Genomic DNA, 27,704 nt, shown 5'->3' with positions numbered 1-27,704 from the left:
AGTATTGTTAGAGTGGTCTGTGGTATGATGGTCTCTCTCTCTCTCTCTCTCTCTCTCTTTCTGTGTCTGTGTGTGTGTGTGTGTGTCTGTGTGTGTGTGTATGCTGTTCTTGTGATTGAAACAGCTGCACAGGAGATTCACTGCCCATCCTCATCTCATCTCTAATGCTTTTCATAGTTTTATATTTCCTTTCTGTATACACACAGAAAGTGTTTTTCCTGAACTGGATTTAATTATGTCTCTCTTTGTGGTTAGAAATTGATCTCCCAAATGTTATACATCTTTAATATGTTGCTGAAATGACTTTGTCTTCCTGCTGTGTGTCAAATTGAAAATCTACAGGTAAACTCAATCCTGTAGAGTGAACCCTTAATGGAAAATGTACATTTATTTGATACTGAAGTCGTAGAGTATATATTCTAAAGCAGACATTGGTGGTTTTAGCTGACTTCATCCAATCTTTTAAATGTATTTGTTCCGTCATGCTATCTAATAGCCCATCAACCCTAATATGCCCCTTTACCAAAGGAACTTAAGGACTATTGCCTGGAGCCTACTAAGGTATCTTCCAGTAGTTCTAATTCCACCTGAGCTTTTAATTACCTAATTAATTTAGTCTGACAGGATAGGTTAAACTCTTTCTACTGATCAAGCACCTCAGAGAGATACCTAAACCTTTTACAAGAGCCGTTTTCAGGTACTTCCTCTTTTGCCCACATGGAAGAATGTAGAACACACAACAGGGGTTTTCTTTGTTTGTTTTCACCAACACATTGCCACAATGTATGGACAAACTTCATGATAACATCTGCACTAAAGGCCAACAATGAATAAAGTGAAGATACATTCTTGAGATAGTATATAGGGAATGAGGTGGCTTAGGATCTCAGCAGTATGGTATGGGCTAAAATGAGGCCCATATGATCCATGGCTGTAAATGGGATTAGACATCTATGAGAGGTGTGAAGCAGGGCTGTGGTGGGCACGGAGGGGTGAAATGGCTTTTCAGGGCTGGATAAGGGTGTTGATGCTGCAGGCCCATCGTGACGGAGCACAGCAGAAGATTGATCGCTGGCACGTCTTCACTCCGCGATTTCCCATCTCTCCAGAGCCTTTCGCCAAAGCCGGCGAGGCTGAGATAAATCGACAGATGGTGGAGGAGAAAGCTTAAAAAAATAACAAAGTTGTTGAAAGAGAAAGAAAAAAGGAGTGAGAGAGAGAGAGGGAGAATAGGGAAAAGGAGTCAGAAGTCTATTGGGTTCCAGGGAAATAAAACGAAAGTTGTCTGCCTCAGCAAAAGGCAGCATGGATTAAGTAGCGACAGGTCTGATTGTGAACTGTAGGAGTCCAGAGCCATTGAGATTCCGCATTTACATGGGTAGCAGGTGTGTATTTATAAAATAGGATGGATAGCAAACTTAACTGGATAGAAAATCCAAATAGAACTGCACTGTTCATCTTGGTCCTTCAGCAAGTGTAGTCAATAGGCACATACTCCAGAGACAAATTAAAGTGCATTCGGTATGTGAATATTGATCAGAATCACCATATACAGGGGAATGTAACTGTTACACTATTGTACATTGGCATGATGAAAAGACCATTGAATTTGTGTCAACCTCCACAGCATCGCATTAGTGCAACTTGCACACCTAATTGTTGCAGGTCTGATGTGATTGGTTCTTTATTAGGGTAAACTAATAGGAGCTCAAATCCAATAGGGAAAACTAGAAAAGCTGGTGCAAAGGCATGGAACTGACCCACATAATGCAGTGTCTTTGACTTAGTTAATTACTGCACATTTTTTTCAATCTAAGGATTCACTGTTACAAAATACGCTTAATGTTGAGGTTCAGATTAGTATCAGTTTGCAAGCACATTACTTTCCTTTTGAGGTGCTGATGACAGAAAGAATTGCAACTATTTGCAGCGACCTGTCTAATATGATGTTTATATTGTGACTGTGTAGCACTTCAATTATTCAAAAGTAAATACTTTTCCTGCCTTGGTCTAATTTCTGTCATCTGGAATAATATGCATGGTTACACTTCACTTGAAGGTATCTACATAACAGTGACATGACTGTGATGAACATGGCATAAACATTATAAACAAGTTATAAACGTTTATGACATAACGCTTCTGTCACTCGCCTCTGTCAAGTGTCATTCGTTTTTTGTCATAAGTTAGGGTTAGTGTTAGGGTTATGACAGGGTCATGTCACTCTAATGTAGAAACCTAAAGCAAAGGTGCTCTATGTGATTATGTAAATAATCTATAAAGTCGTACATTCATGATATAAATACTAAACATTACAGATTCATTGGTCACATTAGGATCCATTTCATACACATCTTGAAAATAGTCAGTGAGCAAAAAAATACTTTTGACAACAAAAATACATTCCAATCAACCCTTTTATCCAGCACCCTTTTTTATTCCACAGGAAGCAGGATTGCACTCTGTCGACCTGACTTGACCTGACGAGCTCTTGTTAATCTCCTTTCACTGCTGCTGGCTGACACGTGTGACATTTTCAGGATCCAGTGTTTTCAACTGAGACTCATTTGAATATCTTCATTGTTCCTGTCCAATGGTCTCTACCTTATTTCAGATTGAAATGTGCACCGCAATTAAATATAAATCATGGCTCTTTATAAAGCAGCTAATTGTTCGCTTGTTCTCTGTGTAGCATAATTGAAATGCTCTATACATCATATCAGTAATTTTGCATTTGTATTTTCATGTATAAGACGGCTCTCCGCCTCTCTTTTCTCTTGAGCTCTGGCCTTGTCTTGGCCACACATCACCACACTTGGAGCTGAGCTTTCCAAATGGACTCTCTTTTAAAGAACGTTTCCTCTGTTGCCTTTGCGTTCTGGAAAGTGCCTTGAGACTATGACCACTTGTAATGGGGTTATAAAAACTATATAGAATAGGAAATTGAATGAAATATTCCAGATTTAATCGTTCCTGCTTTGAAACCATTTTGCATTTCAACTTGGACGTGGGTGAAGACTGCATGTCTTCATAGACCAGTTTTATAATTCAAAGTTTTAAAATACAGCAAATAAGTCTCTGGTGCCCATTTATAATCTAGAATGAAAATAAATTACAAAAATGCCTTTTTGTTTTGTTAATTTATACATAGAAAGAAATTGTCATGTATAAATCCGTTCAGTGAACATATTGCCAACAGCCCTTATGCACAAATCAAGAGAGGACAGTATGTGGAAGAACAATGTGTCTACATCATGTTGCAGTACTATGACAGATATCCTCATCTGTTCAGGCAATACATTTTGTCCATTGTGAATAGTCACTGTAGATCTGTTCTGATTTGATCATAGAATGACCAAACTGTGCTTGAATAAGGGCACCTATCAATTTTTACTGGAAAGGGGTTGACAGAGAGCAGTTGACAGATAACAGAGAGCAGATTAACAGCAACTTTCTGTATATCCATCATGTGATAGATAGATAGATAGATAGATAGATAGATAGATTAGCAATTTGATCCATCAGTGCTTTGAGACATAGCGCATGCTTCATCTTATCTTACAATTGTCTTGATTAAAAATAAGGGTAACACTTTATGGTAAGGGTATGAATTATCATGAATTCATGCATGATGTATCCATTACTTTATTCCTTTATATCTTATGAATCATCATGAATTTACATGAGTTCATAGTCTCTCATTCATGACCTCATGCCTGAACAACACATAAACTAAGACGTTAGGTACGATGGGTACATCATTATGATTTATTTCTTAAGCATGATCATTACGATTACATGAATTTAAGGTTAATTGCTCATAAGCTCATAATGTCTGTGCCCCCCCCAACTAAAGTGATGAATAATGACATGTGTTTAGAGAACTGCAAAGTTGCAACTGTGTTCAAATCAGAATTTGAGCAGTGATGACCACATTTTTGGCAGAAACAGAAATAATCCTGATCATGCTTAATCAAGATCAAGTCATAATTCATAATGACTGTACCTATTGCTTTAGTTGATGTGTTTATGCATGAGGTCACAAATGAGAGACTTTGAATTCATGTCAATTCCTAATGATTCATGAGATATTAAGAAATTAAGTAATACATGAATCATGAATTAACTAATGCATGAATTAATGATAATTCATGTACCCTTACCGTAAAGTGTTACCAAAATGGAGGAATAAAGCAATAAAGGAAGTGCTCATACAGAGGCTGCAGTGAGGAGCCTGAACACATTTTTTAAAGTTCCTCTACACCATGCAGCTAGGGCTGAGCATAAGGGTATTACAGGCATGCCCCTGTCTGGGTTAGGTCTCTGATTAAAAAAAGCAGTGAAATTCAGAGCCATCCCGCCAAATGGAGCTGTCGGAAGAGGAGAGGGGATGTCACAGCAATGTCCTGTCTGATAAGTGAGTTTTCTTTCCCCCTACCCCCCACCCCCTGTAATAAGAGTTGACACCTATTTGTGACATATGACTGTATCACAGATTGCTTTAGGCAAGATAGTATCTTCCTCCATCCAGGCTGAGCCTGCTGCCTGCTGCTGCTGGTGTGAAGAGGAGGGGGTGCGGTGGGGTGGGGGATATGGCTCAGACGTGCCCTCATGGCTACTACTGGTCTTACCGGCTAAGGAATAAGGTAGTGTGTGTGTGGGTGTGTGTGGTATTTGTAGAACAGGGGGTATGAGGATAATATGGGGCTGTTAAAATGACAGGGAATGAATGGAGCAGACACACATGAAACACACACACACACACACACACACACACACACACAGGACAACATGATTGATATTATTTTTACCATAGTTATACATGCATAGAAAATCTGTTGAGACAACCTCATCTTCAATTTACTAACTATTACTTTTAACAATAAGTGAGTAATATTTAGATATTTACTGTGAGAGCATTTACTGTGAGAGCAACAGACAACATACAGTAGAATACCCATTAAAGCAATGGAAGATGAATGATTCATACTTTGAGAACACCCTTATAAACCGTATTTCATATTATCTGTTTGGACCTTGAGCCAAAACCATATTGTGACAAATGTCTGTCTAGATGAAGGAAACATTAGCCATCTGGTGGATTTCTTCCTTTGAGTGGGTAGAAATTATTTGCTTGACTCATTAAAGCTGTTGATATGAAACTGCTTAATATGTGTATATAATCTGACACTTAAGGAACAGCCCATTTCAGTAATGTAGCCATAGAGTTAAACGCCCTCAATTAGGAATACTTTATTGAAATAGCAGAACTTTCCTATAATGAGTCCCACTCTTTTTAAATTATTGAACTTAACAGTAAAAGTCTTCTTTGCATGGGGAAGTAAATGTATTTTCCCCTTCATTTGAAATTCATCTCCTCCACATCAGTTCTATATCACAGGGAATAGTCCTTTAATCAGATTTATGATTTATCACATTTAAATTCATTCTACTTCTGAGATGGAGCCCAGGCATTGTGGGACAGAATATTCAGCCGAAAAGAGCCTTGGCGTCATTTATAATCTATGGAGAGAAAGACACCAGGGGAGAATGACCTCCATTTAAATGAATAAAGATGGTGTCTTTCTATAATCCACTATTGTCTCACTCTTGACAGACATGAGTTTATGTAGGAGTAATATCATAACTCTGTTGAAATGGATTCAACTTCAGCACACCTGTTTCTTTTTGTTTTTTCAAACTCATTATTGTTTATAGACCCTTTCAAGAGAGTTCCATTATCAGCATCATAGTTAGCCCCACAAGGCTTCCGTTTTAACATTCCATATGTTATCTTAATGCAGAGGAAGTAGATTGGGAACCAAATAGAACATTCAAGCATTGTTTTTGTTTTTATTGTTGAAAGGGTCTATAAGTCACAGCATGTTTATCAAAGGAGATGATACAAAATTAAAGTCTTGATTTTCTCTTCCTTTAATTACCCTAATGGTGTGTTTTCAGCCAAAATCTATGCCTAGTAATGAGCTCTGTGACTACACTTTTTATAAGTAATACAATCAAGTTCCTGTAATTCATTGAAGAGAACATCTAGCAGTATTTATATTTTGTGGTAATGACACCCTAACATCACAAGACCGAAGTGTTTGCAGTTGCACAGTTCCGAATTGGATTGTTTAAGCTGTTGGCCAGAGTGTGAAGTAAGGGCCTGAAAATGCTATCCCAGAGAGAGGCTCGAGTGACACAAACCAATCTGAGAGGCGTAACAGACCATACTGTTGGGATGCGGTGATGACAAGCTAGCTACAGTGTACCGGCCGCATGTAGTGCCGAGGTGTGAAATGAGCCTTGGGTCTCTTAACCCAGCAGGCTCGGCATTAGAACCAGACCCTTCTGTGAGGTCAGAAACACCAACTGTGCCCATGTCTGTTACGAAGGACAAGACAGCCATTTACTGCTGTTTAACCAGAAAACCACAGGCTCCAACAATAGATCATGTCGCTTAACTATCAGACCATGACAAGGTCATGCATATTATTCTGTATCAAAAAGCAAGCATATGAGAAATGTATGTCTCTTATATAGACCCTTTCAACAATAAAAACAAAAACAATGCTTGAACATCCTATTTGGGCCCCAATCTACTTCCTCTACATTAAGATAACATATGGAATGTTAAAAAGGAAGTCTTGTGGGGCCAACTATGATGCTGATAATGGAACTCTTGAAAGGGTCCATAGTTGATTCTTTTGGTTGTAAGCATTTGCTAAAAGACCCAATGGGCCCCATCTCGGCGATCTAAAATGCATGGCCACTGGCAAATAACTTAGGGGTTTGTCCAGTCCACATTGGGGGTGGTTTTGTTATCAAACGTCGGGCGCCTATAGCGCAAAAAGGCAGTTCTTATGTTTCTTAATCAGTCATGGGTGTGTTTTAGGCATAACATCCTTTAAACCAATGAAAATTACATTTGTCATTCCTTTTAACAGCAAGCAGCGCAACTTCAAACAGCGCATCGGTACTTTGATTTTGAAGGAATCTGCTTGCACGCGAGACTGAACAGGTATTCCACCAAACCATGCTTTACTAAAACCTAGCAGAGTATAGCCTACACACATCTGCACCGTAGTGTCATAATCAACGACGAAACAGTTATACACAGTTAAAGGAATACGCCACCCCTAGGTGAAATTGGGTCTCTCCCCGCAGTCCCTAGACTTGGATGAGTGAGCCAAAGCGTTTTATAGCCGGCCCAGCCATTGTCCTAATCTAGAAACGGCCCGGTTAGCTTTAGCTTAGCGTAGTCGCTGTAATCCGGCGCTGCCAGCTAGCATGTCGTTGCAAAAGTGAATCAAATAACTCAAGATTTTTTATAATTATTTCTCGTAACCTGTACATTCACATCAAGTACAAATATCAATGCAAATTACCACGAAGGGATTTACTAGACCAATTTAGATTTGGAACTATTTTTGGGCATAGCACCGGCAAAGCACCGCTGCCAGGCGCAAAGACATCATGCAGCATCTGAAAACCCTCAACTTCCAGCAATAAACCAGCATTAGTATTTTGAAGTTAGTTTCACCGAAGGAAAAATGCTGGGGAAAAATGGCTACTTGCTGTGTGAAGGGCTGCGGTAACAAGCAGAGGACATACACAAACATAATGTTTCACAGAATTCCAAACCCAGTGGAACGAAGAAATCTTTGGCTTGCTGCCCTCGGCATTCCTGCATCAACTCCAGTGGATAAAATCAATCAGTATCGTGTTTGCGAGGAGCATTTCAAACCGGAGGACTACGAAGAGAAAATGCAGTATGCTACGAGAAAAATGCTGTTACATCTGAAGGATACGGCCGTCCCATCCATTTTCAGTACAGAGGCAGAACAGTGTTCATCATCCATGCCTGTAAGTATAATTTCTATCCTTCCTTAGGTTATACGTTGCTAACGTTATAACTGAACCCACCAGCCAGCCAGGAACCTAGGATCCTGTCTACCCTAACCCCATATATGTCCTATATTTCTATTTTGATACATACATGTTCTATATTTCAGTCTTGCACTTTAATTTAATGTTTATTGTCTATGGCTATGTCTATAGTATGTCTATGTCTGTATTTAAAGTATGTCTATGTCTGCATGGGAAAGTAAGAAACGAAATTTCAATTCTTTGTATGACCAGTGCATGTAAAGAAATTGACAATAAAAGCAGACTTGACTTGACTTAGTCCGACTCACATTGTCGCTTCCAGTTTTATTGTATAACTTCATTAGGCTGCCGTTTCACCCTATTGACAATATGACTACTTTACCTTTTACCGTTACCTGTCAGTCGGCATGGGTTGGCACACTCCACACTCACACCACCAGTTTGTGTTTGCTCTCGTTCACTCATCCGACTCGCCTTGACCAGTCGCAACGTCCTCTCTTCCCAGATCCAAAGCTCGCAACTCCTCTTCAGTGAACTTAGGTTTCGAAAAGGTAGGGTCTTGGATCTTGGCCTCCGGCCTCGTGGCTACGGCCGAACAACACCCGTGGGAATATCCATGACCAATCCCACGATCACGAGTGCTATATTGCTTTTATACAACAATTCTACAACAAACTAAATAATCTGAAAACACCCCATTATTGTTTAAAAATGTTAATTTCGACATCGTTCTTACGCATCAAAAAATAGTTCCCTTTTCAATAGACAGCATCTGGTTGCTAGGTAACCAACATTCCAGATCCCTCGTTACGGGTCTTGGTGGTTTACATGTCTTCTTGAAAGAAATGTTGAAAGTCGGGCTGAAATCACATTCATATCTAGGTTTGCTGAATGCATGTTACAAGGACAATGGGCCATGTCATGTAAGGGACATGGTACTGCAAAAAAACGGAAACATTGTCTACATTGCAGAACCACTCAACTTTATTAATTTATGGTGAATAAATGTTATATTACTGTGCACAGCCTGACGTGACGATGCTAGCACGTTAGCAGCGGTTAGCTAATTATACTAACGTTAGTCTCCTCCAAGTGACAATCATATTATACACAATGCTGGCAATGCTAATAACAATTAGCATCCTCGTTTATCTTACTTACATTGAGTTGACTGTGTGGCTTAATCCACAGATGTGGTGAAGCACTGTTTCGTTATGGTTTGCTAAGGAGTAACCCATTGCTTGAAATAGTGGAGAGCTGGGATGAGAACATTGTGTCAAATCTTCGCGATTGTATCGCTGGAGGATTTATTATTAGCTGTGCAAAGTCTGAGTTGAAATGTCCAGGGATATTCCAACTCATGGAACGTCTCTCGGCCAATCAGAAACAAATAAATAGTTCCATAGAACCCAATTGTTGTATAATCTTCCATATTCATCGCCATTAGAACTCTTAGAGAAAGCCCACCTGTCAATGTCAGCCTAGTAGCAGAGAACTTGGTAGTCACGCTGGTGTATTGCCGGAAGTTGAGGGTTTACAGATGCTGCGTGATGTCTTTGTGCCTGGCAGCGGTGCTTTGCCGGTGCTATGCCCGAAAATAGTTCCAAATCTAAATTGGTCTAGTAAATCCCTTCGTGTTAATTTGCATTGATATTTGCACTCGATGTGAATGTACAGGTTACCAGAAATAATTATAAAAAAAATCTTGAGTTATTTGATTCACTTTTGCAACGACATGCTAGCTGGCAGCGCCGGATTACCGCGACTACGCTAAGCTAAAGCTAACCGGGACGTTTCTAGATTCGGACAATGGCTGGGTCGGCTATAAAATGCTTTGGCTCACTCATCCAACTCTAGGGACTGCGGGGAGAGACCCAATTTCACCTAGGGGTGGCGTAATCCTTTAATTACTCACTATTGACTGACAATGGGTTACCATCGAAAACATAGCCTGAAAAAAGCAGTTACCCCAATAATGTTTGAATTACTAAATAAAATACATTTATTCTGCAGAGGAGTTGCTGCTTACATCTTCTGACAGTGTGTCTTCAGCTGTGCTTCATATGCGCCTTTCGCTATAGACCAGGTTTTTCTTGGTCAGTTTTTAGATAGTCTAATATAGCGATTTTTAGATAATGCGCCAGACTACAACTTAGGTTGTTAATTGCCACACCGCTGAGCGCATTGTTCAATAAAAGAGACGTGCATGGCAAAAATTTGAGAATAAGATAGGAATACGTTTTGCATCGTGGTAACAATATATGCTTTGCGCTGAGTTTTAGATCACCAAGATAGGGCCCAATGAGTCATGCTACAGCCACGTATGTTGTAATTACTATGACTAATATGTATGAAGATACAAAACTTTGGTATTGCCATACATCTATGTACATACCCCATGCATACACACAGCATCACCAAAAAAGTCTTTAAACAACATACTAACTTTCACTGTCCATCAGTGTTAGGACTTGTCAACTGTATTGTTCCCAGTGCTCTTTCTCAGAGACAACATTTCTGTAAGCGTGTCTGTGTGGCACCTCTCCCTAGCCCTGCCGCTCACCTGTCTGAAATCCGGGGATCCTGGAGATTTGGAGTCGGGGGTAGAGGTTAATCTAAGGGGGATACAGTTCATCAGACTCAGAGGGAAGAGCACAGCAGTCTGCCAGGTCAGGGAAATCCAGCATCAGTATGGAACCTCAGTCTATCCTGCTCCCGGCGGCAGAAATTCTATTAGAGTCCTAAGATGGAGGTGAACGGGAGTAACAAACAGAGCATCAGAGCAGGAGAGACGGAGAGCTGAGCATGTGAAGGGCAGCGAACATATAAGCTCCTCAGTGAAATAACAATACAGACCAAAGGGATTTTTAATGGAAAAAAAGAAGATGAATTTGCTCAGCACTTGTGCATGTCCCTGTGTAAAGCACATATCATCAATGGAGATGGTTACATGCACTCAGCATAGTCACAGATTTCAGATGTTCTTGTGCAGAGCAGAACTGTTAGCAGGGAAGCAAAAGTGAGTGCATTGAGATGATCTGCCTAATCCATATGCGACAGACGCCTCCCTCTCCACACCTGTGTGAGACTTGGCATAAAGGAGAATGGATTACATGGTTTCCATCAAAACCTGATTACAGCCATTCTTATCAAATGCGCTGGCAATAAGAACTGGAATTGAAAGAATAATTATGAATAACAAAAATCCTCTCAGTGCCTGCATGTAAGGGAGAGGCAAGTATGGGAGAGGCATTTAATCTTAAACCTAAAACATTAAATGACGCTGTGACATTGCTTTTTCTCATTAAATACACAATTGTTTTTCATTTGTTATTTGTTAGAATGTAGATTAATTTCCTGCTGAAAGTTAAGATATGAGAGTTAAACCTGACAAAGTCCTAATTTGCCCAATAACTAATCCAGCATGACCGTGACCCCGGGAGAGTTTATGCAAAACAACAATGCATCCTATGCATCTATTGTAATGCTCTCCTTGCTTAACACTTCTCTCCATCACATCTAAAGCATTGCTTGGTTTGTCCAGTTGTCCAGCCTTGTATGTTGTGTGAAAATCTTTTCTCTGACTTGTTTTCTTATTCTTCCTGATCCTCAAACCATTCAGTGCTTGTTAATACCTCCTTAGAATCATATGATAAAAACACATTTATAAACCTGGTATTAGTGACACACATCCTGGCAAGAAAAAGAGAAGCAAATCACCAGTCACATGGAAGGGATGATACCATTTTGGACTAGACAGTTCTAAGGCAGATCTACTAACTGGAGAGGCTACCTCCAAACACAGCTCCTAGTGTTTCTTTTTATTTCTGTTCGCATTTGCACCGCTGGTAGGAACGCTGAGATGACGGAACACATACATTAATGGAGCACTCAATGATGGTGGACCAGAACATTGCACATTGACTTGTTTGGCTTTCCCCTTAGGTTTTTAAAAAGTGAGAAATGAAAACGTTATTAAGACGGTCATGTCCTCCTTTATGGAGATTTTCATTTACGTATAGATCTACAAACAGACGCAAACATGTCAGCATCTTCACAACACACATACACATTTTCTCCATGCATGTCACCTAGCAACGACAGAAAGCCTGTTTCTGGCGGCTCATAAACCATAAATGTTATTGCAAAACTGTAGGTGATATTTGTCAACAACCACATGCACCAAGAGTGGACACATCTTACTAATTCCAATAATGCTGATGATTTTCAAAAAAATAATTACTTCATAATAACTACACACTATTAAGCATTTATTAAGCATTTGTAAACCATTACTAATTACAAACCATTCCTCATTAATTCTCATCAGTAAAGTGTTTGTAGACACAGTTATAAATGGTATATAAGTATAGTATATATACTCTTTTGATCCCGTGAGGGAAATTTGGTCTCTGCATTTATCCCAATCCGTGAATTAGTGAAACGTACTCAGCACACAGTGAGGTGGATGCACACACTAATCCCGGCGCAGTGAGCTGCCTGCATCAACAGCGGCGCTCGGGGAGCAGTGAGGGGTTAGGTGCCTTGCTCAAGGGCACTTCAGCCGTGCCTACTGGTCGGGGTTCGAACCGGCAACCCTCCGGTTACAAGTCCAAAGTGCTAACCAGTAGGCCACGGCTGCCCCATCTCATGGTGCACTCATGGTTTGTTCATAGTAAATAATCCTATATCAAAAATATGTTTAGAAATAGTTTTTAATACTTAATATATTATGCAATAATAATTGCATATGACTTGTGCAGGTTTTATCAAGTAGGGAATGACATTGACATGTTCAGTATTCTTTAAAGAGACTGATAGTTTGCAGTAGTGAGGCAGAAGTCAATTACAGACATAAGTGTTTTTCCTCAATTAAAAGTTTTAGAAATCAGAATGGAAATATTTATTTCATAGAACACCCCCTAAAGGGCAAGCTGTAATTTGCCAAACGTAAAGGTAGCCACAGGCAATCTATACATGCTTTAAATTATCTGCCCATAAAGCGAACAGCGGTCATCAAAATACAACCAAACCCTAACAGGAAGAACATAAAGGCCAAGCATGAGGATGGAGAGTATTTAAGGCGGTGAGGCAGAAGCCCATCCCTCAGAGTGGACTCTCTCAGTGGTCTCCAGTTGCTGGATGAATGCTAAACATGCTGTGGAAGATCAAAGTTTGTGCCCCCTTATGAATAAAAGAGTATGACCCATCTGTGCAGGCTTAATAAGAGAGGCTCCTAAAGAAGGCAGAGAGAGCCAGGCCTGTCCCCTGGGGGAGGCCTCCGGCCCACTATTTCAACTGGCAACCAGCACAAGATAGAATGCCTTTTGAAAGTACATGAAAAGAGCTTCCTAATTTAATAAGGTCATGATGATAAAAAAGAAATGGAAGTAAAATAGGGAAAACTCTTGGTGATATGACAACTGCAAACGACTGACTGTTCTAAAAATAAAACATTTACAGTAGGAATAAAAAGATCCTATGGAAAGATGGAACTAAGATAGAGCATGTTTTGTCATTTTCATATGACACATTTTCATGGATATTTGGAAGAACATGATGTGAGGCAATTTAATTCCAGCAACAACATCAATGAGTTTACCATTGATTACAAGGAAAAGAATGTTGTTTACAGTGTATTGATAATGAGAGACATAAAATGTCTTCTTTTTCTCATCATACAGTCCAGCTACTTAATTCCATTTATTTATATCGATTTCATGGTTGTTTCAAGAGTGAAGAAGCGTAGGCTTAATGGTGGATATTGATTAGATGAAAATGACCTTGTATACACAAGGACTCCACTCCGGAAAAGCCTTGCAATGTTGTAATGGCAGTGCAGCACACAACTGGGTCTCAGAAGGATTGATATGCTAATAGTCAATCGGCAGAGCAGTATTCATTGGGTCTGTAGTCTGGCCACCTAAGTGCAGAGCAGGCTCGGACAGATGGACCAAAGAGCTTAATGAAATCGCCAAAGACCCAGGACTGCGGCGCTCCTTTCAGCAGGACTCAATTAATCTTTCCCCTTATATTCACACTCTCCAGGGTGCCTCATGGACTCGCACTGTGACACCATGTCAGCGGAGGTTGTGGGCAAAGGCATGGACTCCATATTACAAGAGAAGTAAATTATGAACACCTTGTGACCTTTAACCCTCACAGTGGTATGTGAAATGGACCCATAGGGGTGTAGGCAGGGTTTGTTATCACTACGGGTGTTTGTTTCCAACCGATTCTGTCTCTAACTGTATGACAATGACTGTGACCTCAGTAAACATATTAGAGTGCTCCAACACTGATGAGGCAATTGCACAATGTGACAATCATCATTATTTTATAATACCCTATTATATAGCCGTTATGTCCAGTCATTTATTCATTTATGATTGGACAACAGGCATTCTAAGAGTGGGGACACCCCAGGCCCCGCACCTATGGCCAAATCACAGCTGGTACCTTTTTTTTTTTTATAAAACCAATTCCCACTCGTATCATATTTCTTAATTATTGTGAAATGAGAGATTATGAAAGGGAAAACAGTTACACGAATGTCCTCACCTATTTTTAACAGCTTCATTTTTTTATCTAATCAGTATTTGTCTCAATTTCAACCAAAATACACTAATGGAAGCATTATAGTGCATAATGACTTCAAGGAATAAAATATGCCTGCCATGGTGTATTTTCACTGGTTTGCAAATTGTCTGAGAAATGTCCCATTAGACCTCGCTTGTCAACGTCATTTCCTCTGTTCTATGAGAACTCAGTCAAAGCAGCTCAGAAATAACCAGATGTGATCTGCTGGTAAGACAGATTCCTCATTGAGAGCCAATTCTTGGTCTTGTAACAACACACTGAAAGGCTTTGGGAGATGGGGGATGGTGGTGCAGGATTAGCCCTCTCCAAATCAACCTATTCCATGTCGCTACGGTACCCATCACTGTCACTCAAGCCTGACCACAAAACAAAAACTCCCACTGTCAGCATATTGATGCTCAAGCAGACCTGAGTCCAGACTGAAGCAGCAGAATGAAATTAGGGACAATTCTGATTCTTATGACCTCTCAGAAGAATGCTAACTAGATGTACCGCATAGCGGTACAAAATATGACCGGCCGGGCCAGTCCTGTACATCCGTTCCTTGAAAAATAAATCACACTTCAATTTGTCTCCATATTTTACTCCATCCCCACTCTTGAAACTTTTTGTGTATGCTTGTTTGGCATGCCTGAGTGTTATTATAGGCTGCACAGCTGAAAGTACCCTACTGGTGCTGAAAAGGTGAATAGATTGTAGAATAGCCAAAGAAGATGTAGAATTGTTATAAAACCTTTAAAATCTCTAAACAATCACAAGTAGGGCAGTTCATCACAGTTCATCCATTGCAACTGATTGATGAAAGGTCACTTACACCTGTAGGCTACATTGTATTTGGGAAAAGCAAAAGGGTATCAGCATAATGTTATTTATTTATTTATTTTTATGTATTTATAAACAAAAACATCTCTGTCAGTTCCATGCCGTTTTCAACAGCTATCAAAACAAAGGTCATTTTTGGATGGATGGATTTTTGTGAATGTTTCTTCTTCTACATAAGATTTTAGTCATCTTTAGTTCATGTAATACTTTATTGTCAATGCACAAATTAAGTAACAGTAGTCTGGGCGTTATTGTTAATGCACAAATTAAGTAACAGTAGCCTAGTCTGAAACGGGGCGCTGTTTTACATCTAACCAGTGGTGCAAATAACTGACATGTCCAAATGGGCCTTGATGAAATGCGCCGCTAGACTGTTCATACACATTTTAACGCCAAAGTTGAAGACTTTTTGTCCGTTATTGTTAGTGCAAATATAGGCTGATTCATGTTCCCTTGCATTGTTTAACTGAGGTCCATGGCTAGTCTGGCTTTCATCAGACCAAGCTCAATCTTTTAAGAAATCAAAATAAATAGCGGGCAGATCAGGCTGGGTTCACCCAGCCTAGTCCATAGGCACCCGATATTGTTTAATTTTCCGACGAGATATACACGCTTGGCTATTCTAAATGCAAAATGCATCAGGAGTTATGACAAAAACGGTAACTAACAAACTAGATCCCTAATAGAAAGTTGTTAGCTTCCCTAAGCTACAGGTAGGATTATAAGGTAGGCCTATTGACAACATAAATTGTCAATAGGCTATGCTGGCGACACAAATAAAATCTCCTTTGAAACCAATGGCTTACGCCTACAGTATCAAAGCGGACTTAAACTGTCATATCGGCGAAAAGTTGTAATAACATTCACGCAGCTCCATGAGTCAATGAAAGCGCAAAATGAAGTAGCCACTTCTAAATGGGACCTACTACACAGTAGCTTAAGGTGTTTTGCTAAAACAGCCATAATGAAATGAAGGTGTCATTGTTTGGATACTTCACACACACGTGCTTTTTAATTTCACAGACTACAACTACCAAGCTGTAATCAAAGCACATCGATTCCCCTCACACCCTGCACGACTTAAAACAAAATAAACAGGGCGCCTCAGTCTCACGCATGTATAGGCAAACTGCATCAGACCGGTGTAACGTTGGTAAATCTTCCATTGCACAGAATGATTTTGTAGCACGTGCAATAAATGACAGTCGAAGATACAAACAGTGCTGCTATACATTTGCTTAGTATAACCGCATTTATAGTTTTCTACAAATGCAATAAATCAAATGCCTCCATCACTCAACCAACGCTTAACGGTAACATTACCTAGGTCCTTATTGATATTACAAGATTAACGCATCTGCAGTAAAAACCAAGCATGTCCGGATAAACATCCTCAGATTTATTTTTTCTTCAAGAAGAAATGGGAATTACACTTCATGTGAACATCGCCCTATCCTTATTAGATGTTCGCTAAGGTGTAAATTACAGTCCTTGTATGAAGCGTCCATTGTTTTTCCAACCCCTTTTAACTTCCAACAAAATTACGCCTCACCTGCAACGATGCGCCATCTAGTGGACAAACGACTACTTCTACGCCAATACTGAAAATGCAGCCATGATGATGATGATGAATATTTATTTTGGCTTTCTTTTAATCCTACTGATTTTCATTTTACCGGGGAATCACAAATGAGTGATTATGAGCCAGGTTTATGTGGGCCCTTGAGACCAACATACCATAAAAAGATTCACAGAGAACTGTGTCTGCCCCCACCCTCCTTTCGGGGTCCAGTCCAGCCGGGGGCTGCAGATGAAAACGAAAAATGACGGTTCCATGCTATCCATATGGGGGGTACATGTCACCAAGTTTTGTGTACCCGGGTCTTTCAGTGTCCCGAATCCTTGTTGGTGTATCGCCACTAAATGTACACATAAATTATTTTATTGTAAGGCCCCCCATGAACGAAAAAGTACACAAAACTTGGCATGCATTCAGAGGGTGTCATAATGATCCTACACTTTTAATTTTGTGCAGTTTTGACCTTGTCAGCCAGAGATATTGAGATGAAAAACACCTAATTTTATGCTTTTAATTTTTAACTAGGTGGCGCTATACATGAAATAAGTGGTAATGGGATGGGCTGACAAGCCCCCAACCAACATACAAAAAGGTGGACCTCCTAGGCCCCTACGGTTCTCGAGATATTCACAGAAAACTGTCTCCGGCCACCTACAGGCCAGTTGGTGTATAGTAACATAAATTAATTTTGTGTGGCCCCCCATGAACGGAATTCCACAAAACTTGGCGTGCATACAGAGGGTGTCATAATGATCCTACACTTCCAATTTTGTGCAGTTTGACTATGTTAGGTCACAGATACCTTCAATTACACCACCTCATTTTTTTACTTTTTGTGTTTAACTAGGTGGCGCTATATACATGAAATGAGTGGTTATGGAATGCGTTGACATGGCCCCTTGAGATCAACATACAAAAAAATAATGGTCCTCCTAAACCTTACGGTTCTCGATATTCACAGAAAACTGTGTCTGCCCCACCTCCTTTCGGGGTGCAGTCCAGCGTGGGGCTACAGATCAAACGAAAACGATGGTTCCATGCTATCCATATGGGGTTACATGCCCACCGTTTTGTCTACCCCGGTCTTTCAGTGTCCCGGGAATCATTGACGGAAATTTGGACACGCTGAAAAAAAAAAAAAAAAAAAAAAAAAAAAAAAAATCTGACTAAACCTATATGACCGCCCACAGGCTAAGCGCCGGGCGGTCATAATAAACAATAAATAATGAGTAATATACGTCATGTCACAGCTAATGTTGTCAGGGGCTGAATGAAATGATAGTGAGGTGTGTAAATGTGTGTCTGTGTTTGTTTGGCTGAGGTGGGAAATATGTGTTCTCCATTCTACATTTAGTCTTTTCTTTTCTGTCTAATTACGCTGCCTCTTGAAACCTGGCTTCTTTTATCAATGGCCTGACAAGACCCTTTTCTCTAGTTAGAGCCACCACAGTGATGGCTGGCAGGAGCAGGAGAATGTTGCGCATCTGTGTAGCCATTCCCTTGACATGTGCAACAGAGATGGCAATACTAACAAGCACCTGCATTGGAATTGTGCTTGTGTCTCGAGATTACTCAGCTATGAAACTTTGCTTATAAACCATGAGAGGGATGAAGACTGAAACCATCTCAGATGACATGTTGTACCTAGATCTATCCTCAGTTTGGCCATTACAACCATCTGGCTATTCCACTTTCAAGATACATGGAATATTAGCCTAGAAATCTAGACGCGCCCCTAGCGGCAGCAAATTACATTTGCTGCCAGGGCTAGTCTAGCAACTCTCCGTTGGCTTGTGGGCTCCAAAAATTGAAACTTAATCAGCCCAATGAAATCGTGTATAGACTCATTTGGAGGGCTTAAGATAATGATTGATGGCAGAGTTGCAACGGTTTGGCTTGAATTCCCTGCTACTTGAAAACAAATAAGATGGATGTTGCTGCTGGCGAACAGTGTGACACGAGTTAAGCTTTTTATTAAGTTGGCCAACGCTTGAACTAGCCAACTAGCCCGCCTGGTGGGAAACGATGGGACTCATAGTGCTGCCGCTGTCCTATTGCGTGCAGAGCGAATTTGAAAGACAACTGATTATCCCGCCCCTCGGACTGAGCACTGCAAACGGTGAGTGCCCAGACCCTACATTTTAATGTGGGTCTGGCTCGTCAGGCTAATGGAATATTGCAATAACACTGGGGATATGGGCAAAGATGTTGATTATACAACTGCCAAAATGGAAGCAAGAGTGAATCCATTCTGATTATGATGATTTCATCCCCCCCAAAAAACAGGATGTCACTTCCATTATTTTTTCAAACATTATCCTGACAATATAACAAATCTTTGCCTAAATGCAATTATTCACTTGGTCTAAGCAGCATAGCTGACCTCATGAGATGACAGTGAGTGTGATAATGAATGTGTCAGGAGGTGTGGACAGACATGATGAGCAAGAGTGCTCTAGGCATCCACTATGCTGTATCAACAGCACTGGACTGGTTCTACATACCAATGCACTGTGTGTTGTAGGGGCATGCTAATCCTGAGAAGGATAAAGAGCTCCAATGACTAGACCATCACCAAACCAGCATGCAATCAGTGGGAGCAGGCAGGCAAATATGCCACTCACTGCTTATCAGAACTCAGCTGAGTTATCACTGGGACTGAGCATCCATCAGTCCATCCATCAGTAAACTGACAGTTCTACCTGTCCAGCTCTCTGACCCCACCTGCATCACCAACACCTTGCTTTACCTCTGGTAGACAGGTCAGTCAGCTTGATACCTTTTATGTTACAATATTAATAAAAATAAAAATAAATAAAAACTCTGAAGGCGGTGACAAGCAGAGAGCAGATGGGGGGGGGGGCTTGCTCATGGCGGAGGGCCACAGTATGATAAACCTCCACCAACTCAACGCTTTCCAGGTTTTCCCAGGCAGGGATTAGTCTGAGAGAGAAGCATCCCACGTGGAGACAGCACAGCCCCCCGTGGGCACCAGTGGGGGCATTAATCCCGTAAACTGGTGACGACGAGTCGGCAGATGAACAGGGCAGGTAGCTTGTGCATTTCAGATGGTGACCATGGCAGCATGTTACCACAGCTGTGTACGAGGGGAATAATTGCATCCATGAGGACGCATAAATTTGCCATCAATTCAACAAATCCAGAGGACAGAGGCAGAAGCTTTGGGATGAGATCAGCCCTTTTCCATCCCACCTTCTGAGCTCCAGCCTCAGACACAGAAGACTGATGAGCAACATGGGGATAAACTATCATTTCCGTGTCATTTCTGTCAATACGCATTTGATAATGGGATAAAAGCACTGAAAGGAATTCTTGAATTTCCCCTGGGGATCAATAAAGTATCCATCTATCTATCTATCTATCTATCTATCCATCGCAATAATACAGGTGTTGATGGCATCATTTGAAATCAGATTGTAATAGTGTATACTTTCAGGGCAAAGGCTCAGAAAGACTTACTGGACCTCATTCATTTTTTTGTCATATTTGATGTATAGAAAGTGCTGTTACTACAAGTGTTGTACATAAAAAAATATTTAGACCTAAATGTATATTTCAACTCTGGAACTTGGAATTTCAACATGGAATTCAGACAAACAAATCAATAACCACATCACCTTGCAGTGCAGAAATGATTTGCTTTCATTTGCTTTGTGCTAATACTCTCCTGTAATAACTACACAAGCACAAGATTTCACACTGTGTGAGTATTTCATTTGCTCTGGGATTGTGTGATTTTTGTCCTCCCAGTTTCAGTCAATTGGTCTTAAGATAAAAAGAGCTTAAAAAGATTATCCCCTTGGCTTGCATGCCATTATCATTAATCAGTGCATATTGACTGCTCTGTCCTTTCGTATTTCAAGTTCAGGCCTTGGTTAATCCACATATCCCACCCAAAAGACACACACACACACACACACACACACACACAAAAGAGAGACAGACACACACACACACACGCCACACACACACACACACACACACACATGCACACACAGACACACACCACACACACATAGGCTACTCACACACACACACACACACACACACACACACACAGTCAAACACAACTTAGCATGGCTTGCACTTTGCCAACCTTGCAGGCAGAAATCAATTCACTAAAAGATATTGGGAACAACACTGTATGACCTGCAGTTCAACTTTGAGAGATCACACCTTAATAAACTTTAAATATCTAAACAAAAGCAGTGAGATGGATGACTCCAATTATCCTTCTATGTCACCACCCGATTCCACATCAATTTCAAACAAACTTATTCCACCATTACAAAAATATCCAAAAAAGTCCAGACACTTTCCTTATCTTTCTTATCAAGTTTGATGTGACATATGTCATACTATATGAATTCTAAATACATAAATACGACACAGCGAAATTGATCCATTAAACCGGGTACACTCTTAAAAAAAACATAAACAAACAATAAGTTTCATTCTTGATGGTAAAGTCATGGAAGGCCTCTTTAAGGCAACTGAGTTTACTAAGAGCCACATCTCCATCTGAAAATGCGGGCCAAGTTTGATCAATAACCCAAAGCAAAGACTCGCCAAAGTCTTAAACACATTAACTAACTCATACAAAATCCTCCAGGCAATGGCAACAGAGCAATAGTTTGTGTGTGTTGTATGGGTCTTAGAATATCCACACAACCCCTGTGGTAGGCTACTAACGGTAATTATGCAGATAATTATGTTATAAGGGCATTGACCTCTGTGAATTAACCCATTTACTCCTAAAATGCCTGCTAAAAACGCCTATAGAATCCTATGGCATTCTAGACTAAATAACCTTATTTCCTGAGGGTTTTCTGAAAACATACTAAAAATTGTCAACGTCTACCAAAACCTTAATATCTAAGCCTCTGTAGCACCTAGAAACATGAAATAAAAAGCATGCGCTACGCAGCATCCAGCGGGAGAGTCAATGCTGCGCTATGCAGCATCCGGGGGGAGATAGAATGTTGCGTCATGCGTCATGCAGTATCCAGCGCGAATGGGTTAAAGCATATAGTCTCCTTGATAACAGCGGACTTAGTTGTCAGTATTAATATTGTATAATTTCCCTCTAATTAGTGAGGAAAGAAAACAAAAGTCATCTGATTACAGTTTCTGCCTATTGCTTACACTATATGTCAAAATTCTACACACAGCCAGGGGTTAAAGTGGGGGGGGGACTGGGAGGAACGCAGTTTCGCCACTTCAGATAAATTAATAATAAATATATTCTTTCATACCAATGATAGCGCAATGATATTGTTAAAATAAATGGTGAGTTAATTTTTCGCATGTACTGAGGTGACCAAGAAGCAATTCTTGTCCAAAATGTATTGCTACACTACGATACTCAATATGTTGTCCAACGGTGAGTCATTTTTCCCTGTTGCACCGACACTGGATTTTAGGGTTCCCCCACCTGCCAAATCCCACTTTAACCACTGCACACACTGCCAAATAAGACTAGGAGATACACAACTCACATCTATGGCATAATGAAACACTGCAATAAAAACTCAACAGTCCTTTCTAAAAATGTATTGCAACAAAACCACATGCACTATTTGAATAACTCTTTCAACATCAACACACTGATGTGCTTTATATAAAACAGCAGTCTGCGTTTTTACTTTTATTGTCATTTACTCAGACTGAGCCTTCTGTGAAACTCAAAATTTGAATGTATGTGTTGTGTATATGTGTTTAAGCTATGATTACACAGTGTTTCAGGTATGCTATATGAAGTTTGAGGCTTTGGTCTAAGCATTCGTTTTTAGTGTGTAGGCCTAAGCAATGGGCAAAAACTGTAATCAAAGATGTTTGTTTGCTAGTACTCTGTTAGCATGCTATATTCATATTTTCATTTCCACAGATTTTGTACACTTTAACTGACATGATACTAAACTACTCCATCTTATACTCTTGGTGAGGATTATGAATTAAGAGGCCGCACTCAGTGAAAACACAGTGCGAACTCAATTAAAGACACATAATCCTCGCTCTGTAATGGATAAATTCTTCTTCTATCTGTTCAAATATTTTTATCCGTTTTGTTGAGACCCCAAGGAGCTCTCCATCTTCCCTCCAGAGCGTCAGGAGTGGTCTCTGCTGATGCAGTGTCCTCAGATTCATATAGCCGTCCTACTTTCAGGCCTTAAACACAACCTATTTCCATAATACAGTCTCAGCTAAGAGCCAAAAACGGGATGCTCCTCAGCCACAGGACCGCATGGCTCCTAATTCCCATCATTTTAATTGAAGCTGACAGATACAGCTAATTATGCAGAGATAATCTTCTTCATCTGACTAATTATAATTCCCATTAGCCGCTGATAATGCTCATTGAATTAACTTTCTCCTGGAGAAATTATAAATAATAGGAGAGAGACAATCTCATGTTGCTCTCATGTTGGTTGCGAGCCGTCGGTGTTGCCAGGAGCATGAGATGGTCAGTTAAGAAAATCAGATTTTGTCGGCATTGGGCATTCACAAATTACATCAATATTGGGCACAAGCTGATAAGATTAAAAAGGTCTCTTAACCTATATGTTTGTGCACATCAAATGAGATAAGCCTAAAAAGAAATTGATTTGTTGCTAATCTGTTTTTATTACTTAAATACGTGGTGTGGTGCTAAAATCATGTCAGTGTTAGAGTAATGCTATCATTTTTTGTTGTTTCACTGACATTCAAATTATACGTCTCCACAGCTGATTCTGTATTGGAGCGATCCATTCAGCTTTTCTTCTTTTTTTTTTTTTAAAGATTCACATCATGGGGAACCAGAGCGGCTGAAAGAACGCAAATAAGTTCTGAATCTCTCATTCCCCCTCTCTTTCACTGTGTGTGTGTGTGTGTGTGTGTGTGCGCGCGCGCATGGCACTTCATAATTTATGTTCCCTGTAGGGGCCACTCTCTAGAAGACAGGCACTCTGAGTGTGTGAGTGCAGCCCCAGGGTGTGAGAGTGTGAAAGGGAGAGATTACATAGGAATGAATGCAGGTCTTAATGTTGAAAAGCCTCCTCAAGCCTCTGATGGTTCTTCTGAGAGAGGCAAGCAACTCCAGCTTGAGATCCTCCAACTGTCAAAATGCTGCCAGTCTCATAGGTAGAACTCCTCCCATAGTTCCAATCCATATTTTGCACATGTGTTGTGAATATAAAACTCATTTAGCACTGATAGCTCTAACCTTGTGTACAAAACAAAAAATAAACACTAACACAAATAAATAAATAAATAAACAAAAACAATTATCATGAGCATGTAAATGCCATGACCACCTAAACTCAGTGCAGTCACTAAAATGCCTTTCAGCTACTGCCCACAAAACAAAAACAAAAACGTCAACCATTCAGTAGAAGTTTGATTAGTGGCCCATTTATACTCCAGCCCCATTCGAGCGGAGGAGCGGGATTTAATTCAGCATTGTAACATTTATATTTTTAGCTTTGGGCTTCAGAATTGTCCCTTGCATAAATTTAACCCTGACCTGCTCTGTCATTGCAGCAAATCGAAATGGGCAAACTTGCACCATCCAAGCTACACCAAGTGAGCCTGGAGCGAAGTCTAATCTGAATACAAATAAATACAATTTCATTGCCGAGTGCCTCTCAATATGGTTGCTTTGTGTAATAGACTTGCCAGCACCCTTTACAGCTACAGATAATATGTTTTACATGTAAAATATTTTGATTAAATGATACAGAAACTGTTTTGGCCAAGAAAAATATATCCATCATATATAGTGGTGTAGTTAACATGTTGGTGCTGAATGTGCTGTGTGTAGTCATAATCAGTATCAGGAGACTTCTCCGCCTGGGCCCTATAAAGGTGTTCTGGTCCGACAGCTTGAGATTAGCAGCCTTTACCTGGCAGTAATTACGACTAACACAGTAATAGCTCAAGCTGTCATTTTTATGTGGCCTCAGTGTACACATAAATAAGGCTTTCTGTGTTTTTATTTCACGCTTGTCACACTGATATCACAAAAGTCTAAAAAGGCTTGCAACGCTTCTTCCTTGGTCCAATTATTAGTCATTACTGAGTAAATCCTAAACGAGGTCGTTAGCCAAGCTTTTACAGTGTATTGTTTGCTATCAGCGGAGGACAGGCGTTGATATTAATAACACTGTTGTGGAGTGTTTAATCATTTTGTGATTATTCACACGCTTCACAGGCTCATATTTGAGAGGTCTAATGTTTTCTGTTTCTGTTGATAAGGACGTTTGTCTCCATTCTCAAAAAAGCCTGAGCTAACCAGTTTTGTTTTTGAAACAGGCCGACTCAGGGGGCACTAGGCTGTACAGTGACTCACTCATATACATACATAGACCATTTCCATTGCCCCCCTCTTCTGTCTCTGGTCCTCACACGATCACCTCTCCATTCAGCCATATTTGCCTGACCCTCTGTAATTATGGCTCTTAATCAACCTCCCTTGTCCTTTCAGCTGGATGGGAGTATACTTGGATAACACCTTGGTTGTCCTACACTCATCGGAGCCTAGGTGCCTGAGTATGGATGTGCATGAGCTCTGACACAGGAGCGATGGGAAAGTGAGTTTGCTGAAAGCTGGAGACGCATCACATTAGCATGTGGAGACAGGAGGTTAATAACACACAGCCCTATTGTGACAGAGACGCCGACTTGGGCTCTGTGGAAAGTAGAAAGTGCTGATATCTGGATTTCAGTAGAGACATGTTACACCAGAAAGGTGAAAGTGCAATTAGACCTTTTTAATGTGACTGCGGTCTTTTCTTTGAGCATAATTATAACCTAAGGCAACCCCTTCAAAATGGCAGATTGATGTTTGCAGAATTTCATAAATTAGCAATAACCTGCCTGCAATTGCCACCTCATTAAAAATGTAATCAACATCAAAACAACTTGAAGTCATTTAAAGGTGTGAAGTCTTTGAATCAGCTAAAAATACATGTTTTGTTCTCTAAAAGAAGCCCCAGTCCAACTGAACCTCTTGCTGAACCTTTCCGAGACTCATTGCACTGCTTTATTTTGGCACATTTCTGGCAAGTCCTCCGAGTAGACATGCTATAAAGTTTGCAGGCACCAGCAGCTGTGTAATAGCAACAGGCAGCGAGTCAGTCTCATCTTTATGCATAATTAGGTCTATTTCTGGAGGATCAGGTGTTTAATAGCATTGTGATATGACGTTGCTATTTGTGGCTGCATGATCAGGATCGCACATGTGCCGTGGGAATTCAGCAGAAAGCTGAGATGTCGTTTAAAGTTAGCAATCCAAAACAAGCTTGTTTGCATAGAGCACTACGGAGGGATAAAACGCTAAAACAATGTCTTCACACTTCATATACTAAACATGATTGGATCTTCTCTGCAGTAAATGCAGACAAAGGCAAAAATAGCAGATACCCAGAGGACCATAAGAGATTGGCCGTTAAGTGTGAGGTATTTCAGTGCAAGATATTGAGGAGAGCATCCACTGAAATAACCCAAATATGTAGCTTTGTGGGAGTACCAAAGTCATAACAAATAAAGCCTTTTATATCACCTTCCGCCTGCCAATAAAGCACCTGAAATAGCTTTGTGTCCAGGGACATTTTAACACAGAGAGGAATACAGAGGCAATAACACAGATAGCAGCTAAAGCACAGGGCCATGCAGGAAGGCAGAGCGGGTGGAATGTTGTCAGCATGAGCATGATACATCATGCTCCTCACAGCACCTAAAGGTTTCTGTCATTTAAGCAAGATTTGGACAACTCCCCTGACAACTAATATTTATTGCTTCTATTATATGAAGTCTACATTTATATGAAGTCATAGTGAATGCTTACTTTCTTAATTATCCTTTTAGGTATAACTAATGTCTCACACTTATGATGTAATAGACCTAATGATTGCTATAAAATAATTAATCAGTTTTCATAGATTATCGCCAGCTATCCACTCATTCTTATTAATTAGGAGGCATCCATGATTTATCAGTACATTACACTCTATGCCGGCCCTGACCATCAGTCCACTGAGAGAGGAAACCGCTTCCTACTTTTCCTGTGGAAAATGCATGGCACATCCTTCTCCCGCTAGCCCATAATGGATCTGTTAAAGAGCTGGTGCAGAGCCAGCACGGACAGCACAGAGATTGATGCCTGCGGTCTGCATGAAGCCGATAGGGAACCAGGCCATGACGGGCCGAGTGAGCAGCGCCGCAAGGGGAGAATACACAATGGGATGTCCTGGGTAGTCTGTCCTCACTCCTGGAGCCCAATCTCAAGCACCGGGGTGGTCGGTGAATATTAGAGGGGTTCACACACAAGAAGGCCCACTGTGGTGAAGGGATTTGGCTTTGGGGAGAAGTCTGAGAGAAATGTCCTCCATTCAAATGGGGCAAAATCAGCCAGGCAGATTTACTAATCATTTTCTACAGCTCGCCCGGAAGAATGTGCTTGGATCGAATTTTTTGACAGCCGGTAATAAGGTGTTTCAAGCCACATCTCTCTTTCTTTCCAACCAACTCCTACATTACCCAAATCTCACACCATAATAATGACCTGTCCTCCCACCAAAGTCCATTTTAAGTAGCCTACTCACCCACATACATTGTTGTCTTCAGCTCTGTGGTCGGAGGGCCACTGTAGCAAGGCCATCAAGGAATGCTGGCATACTACACACAACACTAAAGATGAACAGAATAAGACCTGCAGTGCACAAACGCCCTGGTTTACATTCCAACAGGCTCTCCTTTATGTCATGAGCATTCTCTCTCCCTGGTAACAACCTTAATTGATTCAATTCTCTGC

At 40.5% G+C, this 27,704-nt stretch overlaps 1 long non-coding RNA gene across 1 annotated transcript; it reads right to left on the bottom strand.

The window, feature by feature from the left end:
- Positions 1–223: 223 nt before the first annotated feature.
- LOC125310379 lies at positions 224–27,704 on the bottom strand. The gene is made up of 3 exons (XR_007196297.1): positions 27,496–27,704; positions 10,454–10,631; positions 224–1,166 (listed from the first exon to the last, which is right to left on the bottom strand). It is a non-coding gene; the product is annotated as an uncharacterized LOC125310379 (long non-coding RNA).

This window comes from Alosa alosa, chromosome 17 (genome assembly GCF_017589495.1).
Source record: "Alosa alosa isolate M-15738 ecotype Scorff River chromosome 17, AALO_Geno_1.1, whole genome shotgun sequence".
Taxonomy (NCBI): Eukaryota; Metazoa; Chordata; class Actinopteri; order Clupeiformes; family Clupeidae; genus Alosa; species Alosa alosa.
Note: the sequence above shows the minus strand (reverse complement) of the source record. Positions and strands in the feature narration are given on the sequence as shown.